The sequence below is a fragment of the Camarhynchus parvulus genome, chromosome 10, assembly GCF_901933205.1.
Source record: "Camarhynchus parvulus chromosome 10, STF_HiC, whole genome shotgun sequence".
In the NCBI taxonomy this organism is placed as follows: domain Eukaryota; kingdom Metazoa; phylum Chordata; class Aves; order Passeriformes; family Thraupidae; genus Camarhynchus; species Camarhynchus parvulus.
Window position 1 is genome coordinate 19,529,294 of NC_044580.1, and position 18,713 is coordinate 19,548,006.

Here is an 18,713-nt window from a genome sequence, read left to right on the forward strand (position 1 = left end):
TCTTCCCTGCCAGCCGGGGAGGTGCTTTGAGCCGCTGCCTCTGGTTTAAATGGAGGATCAGAGGCGCAGGGTGGGGAAGTGACAAATGTGCCGTTTCCCCAGGAGCACAGCGCCAGCCTCCCAGAAAAGCTCCTCTCCCTGAAAGGGAAGAGAAGGAAAAGAGCAACGCTTCAGAAGTCAGAGCCTCCTTTGCAGGGATTTAAAAGGGAAAAGATGCAAAGCACGCCGTGAATTCCCCTCTGTGCAGGCAGGGCTGTGGAGGTGAGAGCACAGCAGCCTGACAAAGCAGCACAGCACAGTCCCCGCTCTGGAACACCCCCTGGAGCCTGGAGATCCATCCATTCCCACACTGGAGCCTTTGAGAGCCTTGGGAGGGACAAGATCAGCCTCATCCCAATTCCTGGATCCCTCTGGAGCTGCTGAGGGTGCTCACCACGGCCCAGCCCCAGCCCTGCCCGGGCACCGAGGGTGTGTGGAGCCCCTGGGGAAGAGGGGACCAGGGGGCTGAAAGGGCTGGGATGAGCTGAGGGATGACACCCAAGGGCAGCCCCAGGGATGGGGGACACGGGGAAGTGTCACCTGGACACTGCACGAGCCACCCTGATGCTGGGGAGCCCCTCAGTGATTTTGCATTCTGAGCCACCCAGCCCTGCAAAACAAGCCCAAGGCACGGTCCCAGCAGGAATGGGCTGCCCCATAACCCAGTCACTGCTCTGCAGGGGAGGAAAGGATTTACGGAAATCAAGAATTCTTCAAGCCTGGGAATAATGTATCAATCAACAGCCTCTTCTTTTGGGCTCACCGAGTGCCATTCAAAGCGCTCGGAAAAAAACAGTGATTCATCTGTGGTGTTATTGTTAAAATCCACACCAAGGTGCTTTTGACAAATATCAAGTGCTCTGAGGAAGAGCATCAGGAATAAAGACCTTAAAAAAATTAGTATTTCTTTCAAAGGAGAGCTGATTTCTTACATTTTAATCCTAACAATCCATAGTCAGAGAGTCCAGAGGAGGCCATGGGCAGGCCCTGGCACAGGTGCCCAGAGCAGCTGGGGCTGCCCCTGGATCCCTGGCAGTGCCCAAGGCCAGGCTGGATGGGGCTGAGAGCCCCTTGGGACAGTGGGAGCTGTCCCTGCCATGGCAGGGGTGGCACTGGAGGGGATTTAAGGATCCCATCCCATCCCAGGATTGATTCCAGCAGCGTGGGGGCTCCTGTGAGCGCTGCCCAGCTGGCAGGGAGGGATGCAGGGGCTGCTCCTGCACCTCTGGAGCTCCCCACGTGCTGCTGAGGAACACCAGGAACACCCAGGATCTGGGATCAGGCCCGGGAGCAGGCACTGCACAAGCCCTCATCTCCCTGCCTGGGATCCTGGCACAGGACGGGGCTGAGAACCCAGAGGGCTCCAGGATCCCTCCGCAGCACGGGCAGCCCCAAATGCTAATGCAGATGCCAAACCCTTGTAAAATGCCTGCTGAATTCTGGGGAATTAGGAAATTTCCATTTCAATTCAAATACAAATTAAACTCCAAGTTGTCATCAAAGAAAAGAAGAAGATGAGGATCAAAGTGATGCAACACTCTGGGAAAGGAAAAGATTAAAGAAAGTAAATTGAACAAGATTTTAAAGAGATATTAAAAGGTGTTAATGCAAGCTAATGCGGCTAATGAAGAGAAAGGGAGGCTATTCAATTAACATTTGCAGCAAGGAGAGGAGAGCTTTCTACACCTCCGCTACAACATCAAAGGCTGGATGCTACCTCTTATTAAAAGGGAACATAGAATATTTAAAAGGCAGAATAGATTAAAATAGATTTCAGATAATTACGTCTACCTCCATAATGGCAACAGTTTATCATTATATTCCAAAAACAAATCTAATAATATGTGCCACATACTGCGGTTAGAAACACTCTTTGAAGTGCTCCAGAAAAGCAGCAATTAAACCCGAGCACAGACGGGTCTGCGGTTCCTGGGGCAGTGGGAGGCTCGGGATGTCCAGCTGGAGCTGGGAATGGGGCAGGACGCTCTGCAGGGAGCTGGGCTGTTCGGGCAGAGCCCAGGGGCCGTGCTGGCACAGCCCAGCCTGGCCACTCCCCTGCAGTCAGGAGCTGCCTGCCACCCCAAAATCACCTCTGACCCCACATCCCTCTGCCCTCCTGCTCCAGCAGCGGCTGGGAAGGGGAAAATCCTGGAGAGCAGCCCCAGGCAGAGCTCGGCCTGGGTACCACAGGTGACAGCCAAAGCCTCCCTGCGATGTCCCCAGCAGGGCTCTCCCCTGGCTCCCCGGGAACCCAGTGCTGGTTAACCCGGGAGAGGCTGGCTGGGTGCTTTCCAGCAATAATTACAGATAATTTGGGTGTTTGCAGACACCTCCAAAGCAAATAGGGCGGCCCCGTGGCCCCGGGTGCTCCTCGGGTTGGGATTTCACCTGCAGGGAGCTCCTGCAGAGCTCTGCATTCCCACAGGGATCTTTGCCATACCGCACCACCAGGAAGGGACATGGCAGGCCTGAGTGCTGGGCAGGGCAGAGAGGCACAGGGCACCCACTCAGGGCAGCAGCAGAGCCCCAAACCCAGCTCGGGAGCAGCCAGGGCAAGGCTGGGGAGCACACGGGGGATGTGGGGTCTGTGCTGGCACCAGCTCCACACTGGAGCTCTTTGAGGGGTGTGGGTTGTGCAGAAGCCAGGCCCTGGAGCCATGCCTTGGTCCCCGTGTCTCTCTGCTCCCCACGCCAGGCTGCAGCCAGGAGGAGGCAGGGAGGTGCCAAGATCCCATCCCATCCCATCCCATCCCACTGATCCCATCCCATTGATCCCATCCCACTGATCCCATCCCATTGATCCCATCCCATCCCATCCCATCCCATCCCACTGATCCCATCCCATTGATCCCATCCCATCCCACTGATCCCATCCCATCCCACTGATCCCATCCCATTGATCCCATCCCATCCCACTGATCCCATCCCATCCCATTGATCCCATCCCACTGATCCCATCCCATCCCACTGATCCCATCCCATCCCATCCCATCCCACTGGTTTGAAGGGAACGTTGCTCTCACAGCTCCCTGCTCTCCTCGGGGGCCCTTTGTTGGCTCCTCACCTGCACAAAGCTGTCAGACCTGGGCCAGTGGGATCTGGCACTGCCTGAGGGACCAGCTCGTGCTGCTGGACGTGGGCACTGCTCCTGTCCCATCCCTGCCCTTCCCTGCCCCAGCCATGCCTGCAGCAGCCCCGTCCCGCAGCAGAGGCACAGGCAGCTCTGGCTCCCACCTTTCCCAGGAGCATTTCTGCCCTCTCCTGCCCTTGGACACTTCCAGCTCACTGCCCTTGCCATGGAGAGGATCTACTTTGCCAAAATCTCTTTTAGCCCTCCCAGGTAACGCTGCTGCCCCTCATTGCTTGGAGCTGCCTCCATCCAGCAGGGTGGATGGAGGGAGCTGTGGAATGGCTGGAGCTGTGGTCCAGACCCCTCAGGGCAGGCACACCAAGGAGCAGGCACGGATCTCTGGGAAGCTCCTGCTCTGCTGCACAGAGAGGGAGCTGCCCAGGGCACGGAGCCCCCCCTGCACTGCCAGGACCCCGAGCAGGGGGAATGGGAGGTGTCAGCCCCATCTCATCCCACTCCCTCGCCCTGCCAGGACCTGCTCCTGCCCGTCACAGCCGCTCAGCCTCAGCCCTGGCCCTGGAGCAAACGGGGGGTGAGGGAACCTGGCACGGCAGAGAAATCCTCCTGCTGCTCCTCTCTGCCTGGAATGGACACAGAGCCTGCAGGAGGGACAGCCTGCCCTGCACAGTGCCCTGCCCTGCACAGCTGCCCTGCCCCAAATCTCACTCTCTCACCAGCTCCAGAGCATTCCCCTGAGCTGCAGCAGTGATCCCCAGACCTGGGGCAGGAGCACTCAGCCTGCAAGAAAGGCAGGAGCTCCCCATCCCAGCCAGGGCCTGTGAAACACCCAGAATCAGCAGAGCTGTGGTTTCACATGCCAGAGGATCTGGAGATGCAGGAGCTCAGTGGCTCAGCATCACCTGGGACTGGGACAGGCTCAGCATCACCTGGGACCAGCACAGCATCACCCTGGGACTGGCTCAGCATCACCTGGGACGGCTCAGCATCACCCTGGGACCAGCATCACCTGGGAATGGCTCAGCATCACCCTGGGAATGGCTCAGCTCAGCATCACCCTGGGACTGGCTCAGCATCACCTGGGACTGGGAATGGCTCAGCATCACCTGGGACTGGCTCAGCATCACCTGGGACAGGCTCAGCATCACCTGGGAGCTCAGCATCACCTGGGAATGGCTCAGCTCAGCATCACCCTGGGACCGGCTCAGCACCACCTGGGACCGGCTCAGCATCACCCTGGGAATGGCTCAGCACCACCCTGGGACTCCACCACACTCAGCTCCATGCTCAGCTCCACCAGGAGCCCCATCCCAGGGCAGCTGGAGCAGCTGGATGGAGCAGGCCTGGCCACCAACACCCCCAGGGATGCCCCCCACACCCCACACCACCTGCAGAGCCTGTCCAGGCCCCACCCTGGGAACCCCTCTCACCCCTGCTTGCAGAAACCCCCTGGTTTTGGGAATCTTTCAAGGCAAATGTCAGCTCTGCTGAAACATTTAAATTTTCCTATGGGAGACGTCTAAACAAAACATTAACATTTTGACTTAAAATGTCATTTCATTCTGGTTCTTCAATTAAAAACAAAATGACATTTCAAGTCAAAACGTTGATTTGAAACGGATTTTTTCTTGTTGTTTTACTTCAAAAACCAAAACTCTATTTCAAGTGAGAGAGACAAGAAAGGCTTGTTCGGAGCTGGTTCCTCCCAGGTTTGCTGAACAAATGCCCCAGGAAACCCAAATTCTGGGAACAACCTGTTTTAAAAGGGAATTTTTTTCATTTAAAAAGACCTGACAGGAAGATGCCGGCTCCTGGGTGGGTTTATCCCAGGAAGGAAAGCTCAGCGAGGGGGGCTGGCATTGTCCCCATGTCCCCAGGGCTCTGCAGGGACTGAGGCATCACCTGAGCCCTCCCCTCCCACAGCCCCAACTTGTCCCCCTGGGAGCAGGGGCAGCCTTGGCTCATTTCCTGGGCACTCAACATCACCACCACGGCAGGATTTTCCCTCTGGTTAAATCTGAGTCCAGCAAAAATTCCCTGAGCAATGGACTGGAGGAATTTAACATCCTTTCCCTGCCTGTTTTCCTCTCTCTGCACATGAAATATTCTTTTCTGAGCTACAAAAACATTTTGAAACCGCTTTATCCTTAAGTGCTACGAGGCCTCTTCCTCCCAGCTGCACAAACATCGTGGAGCAGGTTGGGCTGTCCCACAGCCTCGCTCTGTGCCACCTCCTGGCACGTTTGGAAAGCCAAGGGAAGGTTGTGGACAGCGTGCCAGGGAGCATCCAGTGCTGTAATTTAAACTGCACTGAGCAGGGTCTGTGAGAGCAGCTCTGTGTTTGAGCTGGGGAAATGCTCACAGCAGCTTCAGACCCTCCCAAAGCCCCCGGCTGGTTTTGGGTGCAGGTCCCAGCTCAGCCAGGGGGTTTTACTGGGAGGCAGGATGGGAGGAATTCCCCTGGGCAGAGTTTTCATCTGGAATTCAGCCACTGCAGCCCCCTTTGGGTTTCCCCTTTAATTCAGCACTGCAGCCCCCTTTGGGTTTCCCCTTTAATTCAGCACTGCAGCCCCCTTTGGGTTTTCCCCTTTAATTCAGCACTGCAGCCCCCTTTGGGTTTTCACCTTTAATTCAGCCACTGCAGCCCCCTTTGGGTTTCACTTTAATTCAGCACTGCAGCCCCCTTTGGGTTTTCCCCTTTAATTCAGCCACTGCAGCCCCCTTTGGGTTTCCCCTTTAATTCAGCCACTGCAGCTCCTTTTCTTTGCCTTTAATTCAGCACTGAGCCCCCTTTGGGTTTCACCCAGAATTCAGCCACTGCAGCTCCCTTTAATTCAGCACTGCAGCTCCCTTTGGGTTTTCACCTTTAATTCAGCCACTGCAGCCCCCTTTGGGTTTTCCCCTTTAATTCAGCACTGCAGCTCCCTTTGGGTTTTCACCTTTAATTCAGCACTGCAGCCCCCTTTGGGTTTTCACCTTTAATTCAGCCACTGCAGCCCCCTTTGGGTTTTCACCTTTAATTCAGCCACTGCAGCCCCCTTTGGGTTTTCACCTTTAATTCAGCCACTGCAGCCCCCTTTGGGTTTTCACCTTTAATTCAGCACTGCAGCCCCCTTTGGGTTTTCACCTTTAATTCAGCCACTGCAGCCCCCTTTGAGGGGCTTTGGGCAGAGGGGGCAGAGCCAGAGCTGTGACCCCAGTGCCACCAGTCCCTGGCTCAGGGACACCTGGCAGGGACACAGAGCTGGGGGTGGCTGTGGGAAGGGAGAGGGGTGCACGAGGGGCTTTGGGGACACCTCTGGCTCCTGCTGGGCCAGGTTTTGGTTTGTGTAGAGCTCCATGGTCACTGGAGCTCCATGGTTGTCCCTACAGTGTGGGGCCACTGCAAAGGGAAACCTCTGCAGAGGGAAACTGAGGCACCTCCAGCTGCACCAATGAGCCCTGGGGGTCCATCCCAGCTCAGGATGGCACATCCAGGCTCCAGCTGCTCCAGGGCCGTGTCCCAACCTCTGTTGGGTAAGAAGGGACCTGCAGCTCTCCTGGACACCGCTCCAGAGGCTGCTCCAGCCCCCCTGGATGTGAGGGACCCCCAGCCCTGCACCCCGACGGGGAGGCAGGGTCCAGCTGCTGGACACGTGCAGGGTGAGGTCCCAGTGGGTGAGGGCTTGCGTTTCCCATCTGGGTGCTCCCAGGAATAGCAGGGCTGGATTTAGATGCCCGAGCTGTTTTGGGATGGAGCCTACGTGGCTCCCAGCAGGACCCAGGCCTGTCACGGACACACAGACGTGGTTTCGCTCCAAGGAGGTCACTTATAAGGCAAGGCTGGCAGAGAAGAGCAAAAGCAGCCCAGGGTTGAGGAGAAATTTGCTCGAGGCCACCCCAAAGCAGTGCCAAAGCAGGGAACAGCATCCAGGGCTGAGCTCCCAGCCCTCGACACACAAACCACATGCAAGGGCTCCCGGAGAGGAGCCAAACCCAACCACAGACCGGGCCTGGGAGCTCAGCTCCCTTTGTCTGCAGCACACAAAGAGATGGGGAAAGTAACAGCCGTCCTTTCCCTCTGATCCCTCCCAAACCGTGTTCTCCCAACAAGACACTGCTACAGAGCCAAGCCCAGAGGAAAGGGAGGATGAGGTTTTGTGGATTCACCACCCCTGGAATGTCCCAGGCCAGGTTGGATGGGGCTTGGAGCAGCCTGGGACAGTGGGGGGTGTCCCTGCCCATGGCAGGAGTGGCACTGGGTGGGCTTTGAGGTCCCTTCCCCCCTGAACCATTCCACAACTCCCTGGGCTGCATCCCCAGCCCTGTGCGAGCTCCAGGCGCTGCCCCAAAGCCTTTGGAGGTTGTTGGCACCGATCTCCAGCTCCCCAGGAGCCTCCCCGCAGGGATCCAGCACCCACAGCCCGTTCCCACATCCCCGTGCTGGCAGCCCTGCAGCCCCAGCGCCTGCAGAGGCTGAGGGGGGGCAGAGCTGGCCCTGCACCCCCTGTGCCCTGCACCGCGGGCGCTGGCAGCCAGAGCTCTGCAGTCACACCGTGTTCCTGCTCCGCGCAGGGGAGAAGCTGTCACTTCGCTCTAATTAGCCAATTAGGTCCCTAATTAGCTGATGTAATTACTCGAGGAAGTGATTTCATTTAAGAAAAACCTTATTCCCGAAAGCAGACGGAGCCAGCCCAGCACCAGCAGGAACGGCCGGTGGGGGCTGACACCGGGGTGGGGACAGGACAGGGATGGGGACAGGACAGGGATGGGGATGGGGACAGGGATGGGGATGGGGACAGGAGGGACATGGGGATGGGGACAGGATGGGGATGGGGACAGGCAGGGAGGGGATGGGGACAGGATGGGGATGGGGATGGGGATGGGGATGGGGATGGGGGGGACAGGGCAGGGATGGGGACAGGATAGGGATGGGGATGGGGACAGGGCAGGGATGGGGACAGGATGGGGATGGGGACAGGGATGGGGACAGGACAGGGATGGGGACAGGATGGTGTGAGGATGGTGGTCGGGGGGACAGGATGGGGATGGGGACAGGACAGGGATGGGGATGGGGACAGGCATGGGGACAGGATGGCGTGGGGATGGTGGTCAGGGTGACAGGACAGTGTGGGGACAGGACAGGGATGGGGACAGGACAGGACAGGGATAGGGGCAGGGGATGGGGACAGGAGCAGGGACAGGACCAGGACGGGATGGTGGACAAAGGGACAGGACCATGGGGACAGGGGCCCGGCGGCCCCGGCTGCCCCCAGGGCCGGAGGAAGCGGCTCAGCGTGCGGGAACAACCCGGGGAACAAACGCGGCGTCATCGCCGCCATCCCCCAGCCCGAGCGGAGTCAGAACCCACAAAGCGCTTCCCACCAACAATTTGTTCTCTCACAAGAGATCAGATAAGCTAATCAGCGCGGCTCCATCTGTCGAAAGGATGGGGGTGGGGGGGGGAATAATACTGCTTATTTACATTTTTTCCCTTTTCTTGATGTAACTTCTAGATCTAATCAGCACCAAGCTGTGCTTTAATTGGAATTATGGAGCAGACGTGCATTTCTCTACAGCTCGTTTGCCTCCTCAGCACAAAAAATCCTCAGTCCGGTGCCCAAGGTGGCTCTCGGCCTCCTCCCACCTGGCCTGGGACAGGTGCGATGGGAGCTGGGCACGGCCCAGGCGGGCACGGATGGAGATGCTGGAGGGGACTCGGCGGGCCGGGCAAGCCCTCCCCGACCGGGAAGAGCTATTTCGGTGTGACACCGCCAACAGCTCGGCTCTGCTCTCCCCGATGAGACCCGACAAGCACAAGATCTCCCCCGGCCCTGCAGCAGCCCGAGCTGTAAAAGTCGCTGCGGATGCGGTGACCTTTGCAGACGCGGGGATCGCGGCGCTCCCGGCACCGCGGCTGCTCCTCCGCCTGCCTTTCCAGGTCAGCAGAGCCCGGGCGGCTCCGTGACCCCCTCGGGCAGCCCGTGCTGCAGGAGCCGCCCCCGGAGCAGCCCCGGTGCGGGCTGGCACTGTCACACGGGGCTGGCACTGTCACACGGGGCTGGCACCGTCACACGGGGCTGGCACCGCCCGCCCCGCCGCCGGCGGCTTCGAGCTGCAAATTAGCAGCGAAAAAGCGTAAAGTGCTTCAATGGAAGCAGGTTAACCAGAAAGGGATGGGGACAGGGACGAGACACCCCGTCTGCTCCCCGGAGCGCCCCATTAAGGCAGAATGAATGCCTGAGTGCCAGGCGGGTCAGCAGAGGACAGGGATGTTTGCACTGCTCCTTTCCCACAGCCCGGCTGGTGGCTAGGCTGGAAAAATCCCCGAGATGGGCACATGCCAGCACACTAAACTGCGGTTTATGTCACCTAGAGCACTCTGCAAAGTCTCAGTGATCTGCAAATAATTAAAGGAGAAAGCAATCAATCTTGTTGCTCAAAACAGCGATTAGCCCGGGAGAAGCCGGCATTGTAATTCCATCGGCACCCGGGGGGGAAGATGCCGCATGCATAATGCGAGCTGCGAGTCCTCACAAGTTCAAGGACCACGGGCTGTTCTCCGCTCCCGGTGGGAATTTCCTGCGCGGCTCCGCGGCTGTGTCACGCCGTGTTCCACAAGCCCCGGGCCGCAGGAGCAGCGCTGGGGCTGCCCGGGGCACGGAGCGCTCCGCCCGGGCTGCTCCACGACAGATCCAGGTGGGATGCAGGGGAACCAGCCCATCCTGAGCTGCTCCACGACAGATCCAGGTGGGATGCAGGGGAACCAGCCAGCCCATCCTGAGCTGCTCCAGGACAGATCCAGGTGGGATGCAGGGGAACCAGCCCATCCTGAGCTGCTCCAGGACAGATCCAGGTGGGATGCAGGGGCCAGCCAGCCCATCCTGAGCTGCTCCAGGACCCGATCCAGGTGGGATGCAGGGGACCCTCCCAGCCTCCAGCCAGCCCATCCTGAGCTGTCCCCTGTGGGGGACAGAGCTCTGGGGAGAGGCCAGGAGGCCTCACCCGGACAGCTCTGCCCCTTTTTAGAATAATTTAGCTTGGAAACCCCGCTAAAGTCAAGTCCAGCCGTTCCCCCAGCACTGCCAAGGCCATCACCCATCCATGTCCCCAAGTGCCACATCCACAGGGCTAAGTCCCCTCAGGGATGGGCACTCCAGCAGCCTGGGCAGCCTGTTCTGATGTTCCTCCCTTCCTTTTAGTGGGGGAATTTCCCCCAAACTTCCCCACCCTGGCACGGCTGGCAGGCCAAGCTCCCTCAGGGCTCACAAAGCCACAGACGCCGTGTCCTGCTTGTCCCCAGGGGTGACCCGAGCAGAGCTTGTGCAGGAGCAGAGCCCAACAGCACCGAGCCCATCTCCATCAGCCCAGGCAGATCCGGGCAGGAGGAGCAGCTCTCTGATTGCTCCTGGAGCACAGAGACAGAAGAGCCCCCCGAGCAGCCCAGGCCCGGCTGTGCAGCACCTCCCGCCCCATTTCTGGCACCGCGATCGCCCCGAGCGAGCTCCGCCCGTCCTGCCCCGGGGCCGGGCTCAGCCGCTCCGGCGGTTTCGCAGCTCCGAGCCCGCCCCACCGCAAGGCCGAGAGGAAATTGCAATTATTTGTTGATGGTTTCTCAGAGCCCATCACCTCCCGGAGGCTGCCACAGGAGCTCCTTGTTGGTGCTTCCCCACCGACCTGCCTCTCCCAGCTCCTCTGCCAAACCAATTCCCAGCGGGGCTGTGGGAAGCCTCGGCTTGGAAAAAACTCATATTTCACATCCTAAAAGGGAGAAAGGCAGAAAAGTTTTCCCTCAGCCTCCCTCCACATTCTGGAGCTGCTGTGGCCACGAGGAGACCCCAGCCCAAGGCAAGGGGGCTTTGCCTGCAGGGATGAGCCCTTCTGTGCCCAGAACCGGCCTGCCTGGAGTCAGAAGGAATTTCCACCAGCTTTTCCAGCAGAGCCCCGAGTTCCTGTGTCCCCAGCAGCCTGTGTGCTCCCCAGGAGCAGGGCATTGGGTGGGACACGTGGAATTGCTGAGCTTGGACCAGGCCTGGGGCTCCCTGTGGGGACTCTCCTCACAGAACTGCAGCGTTTGTGCTGTCCCTGCCGGGGCAGGAAATGCAGGCACAGAGTGGTTCGGCTGGGAAAACACCTCTCCGAGCACCCAGTCCAGCCATAAACACAGACCCAGCTCAGGCAGGGCTGTCTCTGGCACGAGGGGCTCCCCACAAAGGGTTCCTTCCTCCTGCTGCATGAGGAACACGAAGCCATGAGAGATCCAGACCCAGGACAGATTTTACCTCCTGAACATCAAGGCCCAGATCAAATAAAGGTCTGGATGGGCTGATGCTCAACTCCACCCAGCCTCTGGAAGCGGCTGCAGGTTGGTTCCAGCCAGCCCTGGAGGTGACACGAACAGGAGATGGGAAAAGCTCCCTGTGCAACAAAGCCAGAGCACGAATTTGGGCTGAGAGAGCCCATCACGTACCCAGGGCTGCTCACACAGAGCCAGGGCCAGCACCCAGCACAGGACACAGCCCCGAGGCAGCAGAGCTCCCACCCGGGCGGATCTGAGCTCCCACCCGGGGCACACCTGAGCTCCCACCCGGGCAGATCTGAGCTCCCACCCGGGCAGATCTGAGCTCCCACCTGGGCAGATCTGAGCTCCCACCCGGGGCACACCTGAGCTCCCATCCGGGGCACACCTGAGCTCCCATCCGGGGCACACCTGAGCTCCCACCCGGGCAGATCTGAGCTCCCACCCGGGGCACACCTGAGCTCCCACGGGGCACACCTGAGCTCCCACCCGGGGCACACCTGAGCTCCCACCCGGGCAGATCTGAGCTCCCACCCGGGGCACACCTGAGCTCCCATTCGGGGCACACCTGAGCTCCCACCCGGGGCACACCTGAGCTCCCACCCAGGGCAGATCTGAGCTCCCACCGGGGCAGATCTGAGCTCCCACCCGGGGCAGATCTGAGCTCCCATTCGGGGCACACCTGAGCTCCCATTCAGGGGCACACCTGAGCTCCCATTCCGGGGCAGACCTGAGCTCCCATTCAGGGCACACCTGAGCCAGCTCCAGCCCCACCAGGAGCTGAGGGCAATCTCAGAACTGCTCAGCAGCCTCAGGGCTCTCAGCACGTTCACCCCACAGACCCTCTTGTTTCAGGTTGGACATCAGGAGGAATTTCCCATGGAAAGGGTGGCCAGGCCCTGGCAGGGGCTGCCCAGGGAGGTTTGGAGTGCCCATCCCTGGAGGTGTCCAGGGCAGGGCTGGATGTGGCGCTCAGAGCTCGGGGCTGGGCACAAAGTGGGCATGGGCACAGCTTGGGAGGGATTTTCCAGCCTGGATGACCCTGGGACCCTGTAAGAGCCTGTGGGGAGCATCCCTCACCTCCCCCAGACCCAGATCCCGCTCTGGGCAGGGCAGGTTCGGGGGAGAACCGGGGGGGATTTACAGGAGAACCGAGGGGGATTTGCAGGAAAACCAGGAGGGATTTGCATCTGCGGCTGAGAGCTGTGGGAGCGGCGCTGGAATTTGGCGGGAGGCGATGAGGGGCCGGCCCGGCGAGGGAGGCTCGGCTGCAATTAGGAAGGCAATTTGGGTAATGTTTGGGTTGGGAGGGGCTGACATGCCGGTGGTCTCGGCAGGCAGAGCTCCTGCCTGGGGGGGTTTGCCTCTCAGCCCATCCCTTTGTGCGATACTCAGCCTGAGCTGCATCTGAAAGAATCAGCCTCGCTCATTATCAAAGCCGCAAACCATCTGGTTCCACTTTGCCGCGGGAAGGCAACGAGTGCAAATCTGGTTTCACTTGGGTTTTCCTTCCCTGGGTTATGGTTTGCTCCGTGTTTAATGTTGTTACTGCAATTCGATAGTTGGGCAGTGGGTGGCCCGGTTCTCCCATTTGAAACTAATTTACAGCTTTGTCTGGCAAAATTGTTGCTTCCAATCAATTAGCACTGACACCGAAATTAAACCGTCTTGGGGTCTCGACGCATGAGGAAGCAGGTCCTCATTTTTTTTTTGGAAGAAATTTGCTCTTCAGAGGGAAATCTGGTGGCTCACCCTTCCCCCGTGCCAAGGTGGATTTTTTATTTTTAAAGATCCAGCCCGTGTTTCTTTTCAGGAGGTTTAATAGGGAAGGCTGAGATCCCTGGTGGATGCTATTTTTGTTTTACAGCCGTGACCTTGTTAAGGAGATGGACAAACAAGCCAGAAATGGAGCATTAATAAATAAAGCCTGAATCCATCAGCCCATGCAGGCCGCCTCCATCAGCCCTGCAGAGGCACTCGGTGCTCCCCAGCCCCTGCCCCTGTCCCACCCCGCGCAGCCCCCCGGGTTCATTGTCCCCCCTTGTTCTGAGAGCCCCCGAGGGTGGGGACACGGCCACAGCCCGGCCCGAGCCCACCCAGCATGGCTCAGCTCTGCACAGGCAGCAATCCCAGCTGCGGAGTCTGGCTGCGATCTCAGAGTCCCTGGAGGACAAACAATGCCCTGGGACGGGCAGGGCTCTGCGGGGAGCCTGGGAGTGCAGGGCTGGGGGAAAGGACCCGCTCAGGGTGGAGATGCCACCCCCAGCCCGCCCCTCCCTGCCCTAGAAATCCGGAGCTCCCTTTGGATGGGGCCAAATGGGGATCCAGAGCAGGCGAGAGCCAGAGCAGGACCCCAACCTGCACTTGGGGTTCAGAGCTGGGGCCAAATAGGGATCCAGAGCAGGGAGAGCCAGAGCAGGACCCCAACCTGCACTTGGGGTTCAGAGCTGGGGCCAAATAGGGATCCAGAGCAGGGAGAGCCAGAGCAGGACCCCAACCTGCACACAGGGCTCAGAGCTGTCTCCAGGCACCAAACAGGAGCGGGCAGCCCCTGCAGACCTGGGAGATCCTTGCTGTCCCCTTGGCTCCTGGGTTACACGTGTGGCAGGGGCAGGTGGCCCTGGGCACAGCCCCTCTCTGGTCACTGCTGCCCGGGCTGTGGGCTCCCAGCTGTGCCTCCCTCCTGCCTGAGGGCTCCTGGGCAGGCTGCAGGCAGGGACAGGGACAGCAGGCTCCATGTGCAGCTCAGGGAAAGCAGCAGCAGCACGGAACCATGGAATGGGCACAGCCTGCCATGGGCTGCTCAGGGCTGGCAGGGGCAGCAGGCCTGTTTGCTGCAGCCCTGGCAGGGCAGAGCTCAGCCCCAGGAGCTCTGCTGAGCCCCAGCCTTGCCCCGAGCCCTTTGCTCCCCATCCCTCATGGCACAGGAGCCCTGCTGCTCTGGGCATGGCATAGCCCCTCCTGCCAGAGCTCAGCCCAAAGCTGCCCCTGTGGATGGACCCTCAGCAGAGCTGGGCTGCTCAGAACGAGCAAAAAACACGACCAAAAAAAAAAAAAAAATGGAACCTCTCTCCCAACAGGAAGACAAATATTTTTGAAAGCCTTGAAGTTTTTACAGCTGGTGAGAGGCAGCAGCGGGAGGGCTGGAGGGCAGCCCTGGCCAGCGAATTCCAGCCAAAGCAGGAGCATGGGAGAATACCAGAGCAGACAGGAAAAGAGATGAAGAAGAAGAAGAAAGGAGATGAAGCAGCTGAGATAAAAACGAGATCACTCAGGCTGATGCCCACGGAGCAGGGCACCAGAGCCTCGTGTCTGAAGATGCACCAGCCAGAGCTGGGAAAATTCCCTGGCTTTGAAGACCAGGTCTTCCTGGAGACAAACAGCTCTAATCCACACTCCTGAGTAATTCTCTCTTTGGCAGCACATCATACCAGCATCGATTTAAACCTCAGGGCAGCTGCACTGGCTTTAATCTGGGTTTTATTTTTGTAAACTCCAGTTTCAAGGAGCTGCTCACAGAGCAGAGCGGGGCTGGGTGGCAGGAGCAGAGCCAGAATCACTCAGGGCTGCAGTGCAAACACTTGAGCTTCTTCAAGAGCAGCGACCCAATGTGAAAAGCTTTGATGCTAGAAGGTAACAGCCCTGCCGGGGGAAAAGGGGTCAAGCTGCTCCGCTTGTGCCGGGGCAGCTCCCTCAGCTCCCTCTGCTCCCCAGCTGCTCCCGCAGCAGGGCAGGCCCACATGGGCTCCCAGCAGCGGCTCGGCCACACGTGCTCATTACTGTGCTCTGTAAAGTTCTCACCTCCCAGCAAACAGAGCCCAGACGCGCAGAGGAGAATGCCATCCCCGTTTGGGAACCAGCTGGGTCAGCCATGGAGGGTAAACCCCATTTATGGAGGGTAAACCCCATTTATGGAGGATAAACCCCACCCATGGAGGATAAACCCCATTTATGGAGGATAAACCCCATCCATAAACCCCATCCACAGAGGATAAACCCCATTTATGCATGATAAACCCCATTTATGGAGAATAAACCCCATTTATGCATGATAAACCCCATCCATAAACCCCATCCATGGAGGGTAAACCCCATCCATAAACCCCATCCACAGAGGATAAACCCCATTTATGGAGGACAAACCCCATCCACAAAGGACAAACCCCATCCACGGAGGGTAAACCCCATCCATAAACTCCATCCACAAAGGACAGACCCCATCCACAGAGGGCAAACCCCATCCACAAAGGACAAACCCCATCCACGGAGGGTAAAGCCCATCCACAGGTGCTGCAGGGCACAGCCAGCCCTGCCTCCAGCCCCCCACACATGGCAGCACCACAGCCCAGGGCTCGGGGGCTCCCCTGGCACTCAGGGGTCCCTGGGGCTCCCACCTGGGGCCAGTTCCCCCGGTGCCAAACCAGGGGCTGCTCCTGGAAACCCCCGGGGAGAGGTGGGACACGGCAGGAGACAGAGAAGGCACAGAAGGGAAAGGTTCAGCCCAGCAACCTCAATTAAAGATGCCAATTAACACCTCCCAGAGCTGTGCCCGGCTGAGTTGGCTCTGGTACCTGCCCCAGGCTGGGGCTGGAGGCAGCAGGAGCCGCTGTTATCAGACCCTGGAGCTGCCCCCAGCTGTCAGCAGCTCCGGGTGCAGGTTCCAGGAGCACAGACAGTCGGGGTGACACCTTGACCCCCCCCCCCCTGGGAAGGCAGTGCCCGCCGGCTGGCGCAACGGACAGGCACCCTCCCGCGCTGCTGTCCCTGGGACAGGACAGTGCCACTGCCTGCCCGCTGTCCCTGGCAGGACAGTGCACCGTGCCTACACTACGGGATCCACACAGTGCCACTGCCCCTGGGCAGGGACAGTGCCACCGCCTGCCCGCTGTCCCTGGACAGGACAGTGCCACCGCCTGCCCGCTGTCCCTGGACAGGACAGTGCCACCGCCTGCCCGCTGTCCCTGACAGTGCCACGCTGACACAGTGCCACCGCGCTGTCCCTGGACAGGACAGTGCCACCGCCTGCCCGCTTTACAGGACAGCCACACCCCCTACCAAAAAAAAAAAAAAAACTTTGTCCCTGGACAGGACAGTGCACCTTGTCCTGTGCGGCAGGACCTCCTGCTCGGGCAGGGACAGTGCCACCGCCTCCCGCTGTCCTGGGACAGACAGTGCCACCCCGACAACGGGAACTGCTGTCCCTGGACAGGACAGTGCCACCGCCTGCCCCTGTCCGTGGACAGGGACTGTCCCTGGGCAGGACAGTGCCACCTGCCACTGGCAGTGCCCGCCGCTGTCCTGGGCCGCTGTCCTGGGGACAGTGCCACCGCCTGCCCGCTGTCCCTGGCAGGGACAGTGCCACCGCCTGCCCGCTGTCCCTGGGCAGCTCTAGGCCGTGTGGAGCACTGAGAGATGGATGGAAGTGTCTGCAAGGAGATTCCCAGCCAGGGGAGACGCTCACGGAACAGCCAGAACACAGAATCGGGTGGGAAGGGGCGGCCCGTGGGGTCCCCGGTCCAGCCTACAGAGACAGGACGGAAAAGGGATCTGGGGTGAACCCCTGGAACACCCTGGGGACAGATTTGCTCCCCATTTGCTCCCCATTTCCCGGCTTTACCCCGGAGCAGCAGCGCTGCCCAGCTTTGTCCCGTCTCTGGCACCACCTGCAGGCGGCAGCGCGGCTCCTCCCGGAGGATGGCAGGGAGCAGAGGGATCTTCCACCTGGGGGATTCCAGCCCTCCCAGCCCAGCCTTCCCCAGGAACGGTCCCTGCAATCCCCGCAAGCCCCCAGGGCTCCTCCAGGCAAAAAGGAACCCCAGCCATGTCCCTGGAAGGGGCACTGGGTGCTTGGGGGTGTCGGCACAGGGCTCTCCCCCAGCCTGAGCCAGCCCAAATCCCATCCCAGCCCACATTCCACAGCTCCCCCTGTTTATCCTCCTGCAGAGCCCCAGCTGGGCTCACAGGCAGAGACCCCGAGCCCAGAGAGCCCTGGGGAGCAGCCCAGACCCCTCCTGCAGCCCGGCAGCAATGTCCCTCACAGCTTCCCTAGAGAAACCCTCTGGGAGACAGAGCCAAGAGAGCCCCTGCAGCTCTGCCAGCAGGGAGGGAATAAAGGCTCTGAAAGCTCCCAGGTGAGTGAAGGGGAGGTGCAGGAGCCACCCTGGGGGGATCTGAGCCCACAGAGCTCCCAGCAGGAATGGTCACAGCAAAACCTGCCGGGGGGACACTGCCCAGGGGGCAGGGCTGGAGGGAGGAGGTGGGGAGGAGGAGGAGGGGTGCAATGATGAGAGGAGCCTCAGCTCCAAATCCAGCCCGGTGGGGTCCTCAAACTGTAGGGGAGGGATGGATGGATGGATGGATGGATGGATGGATGGATGGATGGATGGATGGATGGATGGATGGATGGATGGATGGATGGATGGATGGATGGATGGATGGATGGAACCATGGATGGATGGATGGAACCATGGATGGATGGATGGATGGATGGATGGGTTGGATGATGGGTGGATGACGAACCATGGATATGGGGATGGCTGGGGTTCCAGAACATGCCCACATCCTGGGGGTCACATCCTGGGGTCAGGGCAGCACCTGGCCCTGAGCACATCCCACCCTCCAGGTGTGTCCCCAGCCCCACAGCCTGACCTGCAGGTGCAGGTGAAGGGCTCGGGCTGTCGCAGGAGCAAGGGATGAGTTCCCAGGGCTGGCTGGAGCAGGTGGGAGGCTCCTTCCCCTCACTGCCCCCTCGCCTGTGGCAGCCCCTGCTGACAGAGCTTCCAGCACTGCTCAGGTCCTGGCCGGAGCTCAGGGAGTTTATTTCTCTTTCTTTGGAGGAGGAAACAGCTGGGAGAGCTCTGGGGAAGGAATTGTGCTGAAAAGGAGCTGCCAGCACGGGGCTGAAGGGTTCAGGAGGTCGGGAGTGCTGCAGGGCTGGGAGTTCAGGAGGAGTTACTGGGCTGAGGGGGGCACACAGCTCCCAGCCCACCTGGCACGGGCACGAGCAGCCCAAGGGCTCCCAGCTGCGGGCACTGATCCAAGCCCTCCGTGGAGCTGTTCACAGCCAGCAGAGCCAGGCCCAGCTCCCGTTGCAGGCTCCGGGTGGGAGCGGGGAATTCTCGCCCTGGCACCGGAGCTGGCCGCTCTCCCAGCCCCTGTCAGCCAGCCAGCACCTCCCATGGGCAAAAACAAACAAGCAGGGAGGCTGCTGAGGAGCTTTTGGCTCCGGACTTATCACAGAATGTGCTGGGGAGTGGATGCTCCTCGTTCTGCCGCTCTGAACACCTGGAAGTGGTTCCTCAGGTATCT